The sequence below is a fragment of the Danio rerio genome, chromosome 3 (assembly GCF_049306965.1).
Source record: "Danio rerio strain Tuebingen ecotype United States chromosome 3, GRCz12tu, whole genome shotgun sequence".
NCBI lineage: Eukaryota > Metazoa > Chordata > Actinopteri > Cypriniformes > Danionidae > Danio > Danio rerio.
Genome location: NC_133178.1, coordinates 33,443,924 through 33,445,000, shown reverse-complemented (window position 1 = coordinate 33,445,000; position 1,077 = coordinate 33,443,924). Strand labels below are relative to the sequence as shown.

The window sequence follows — 1,077 nt, the reverse complement described above, 5'->3', positions numbered from 1 at the left end:
AAATAACATTTACTTTTGTACTGTTAGTAAGTACTGTCTGATTTGAGTTGTTTAATCTATCTCTGTTCATTCATTTACTTTTCGGCTTAGTCCTTTTATTAATCTGGGCTTGCCACAGCGGAATGAACTGCCAACTTATCCAGCATATGTTTACGCAGCAGATACTCTTCTTGCTGTAACCCATAACTGGGAAACACCCGTTCACTCTCATTTTCTCTCACACACACTACAGATAATTTAGCTTATTCAATTCACCTATAGCGCATGTCTTTGAAACCGGAGCACCCGGAGTAAACCCATCCAAACATGGGAAGAACATGCAAACTTCACACAGAAATGCCAACTGACCCAGCCGAGGCTTGAACCAGTGACCTTCAGCGCTACCCACTGCACCATTGCGTAAACCCCTCTGTTGATATTTCATTTTACAAATTTAGAGAAATCCCTTCTATCCTCTTCTGTCTATTGTAAATATCACAGAGTGCATTAAGATATATTAACATATGAGTTTTTATTCTGTTTTTATGAGGTGTAAGTTGTTTGAAAACCTGAATGTATAGTTTCACCAGTGTACATTGCACTGCTAATTTACAGGAACAAAAATAACAAGACAATAGAAAAACAGGATGTGTAAATGTCCCTTAGTTTCAGTCTGTGCTTTTTCTGTGACTTGCGGTCTATAGTCTGCTTTGGCTGTCCTTTTGCACATTCTGCTTCTCAGAGATGAATATGCAGACGTCTTCCTGTGGCATAGTATAGTCAAGACCACTTATGAGCAAGACTGCATCTCCTGAAGAGAAGCTCACCAATTTTCATTTAACTTTAGCCCACCAAAACATAAAGATCGAAACTTCAAGTGTTATAACTACATTGGGGAGTTACCAGAAGTCAGAAGACACATGAGAGAAAATATCAGCTTAAGAGTCTTTGCCAAATCAGTTTCTCTTTGTATATATGTTATTTCTTTACATAAAGGACTTGTTGTCTAGGTTGTACATCAAAATGGCATGTTGTTCCCATCAGAAGAATGTCATTAATAAAAAAAAATCTGTAAATAAAAATATTTTTTTAAAGTAA

General features: G+C 36.9%; 1 protein-coding gene across 4 annotated transcripts in view; it reads left to right on the top strand.

Annotated features, from left to right (window-relative positions):
- The window catches only part of si:ch211-165d12.4, a 9,874-nt gene extending 8,797 nt beyond the window's left edge, over positions 1-1,077 (top strand). For 3 of the 4 annotated variants that reach the window (XM_068215461.2, XM_073934826.1, NM_001122613.1), the window contains 1 exon segment: positions 1-1,077. This exon segment is cut by the window's left edge and continues 459 nt beyond it. The gene's annotated coding sequence lies outside the window, so the exon portion shown is untranslated. 4 annotated transcript variants of the gene reach the window in all.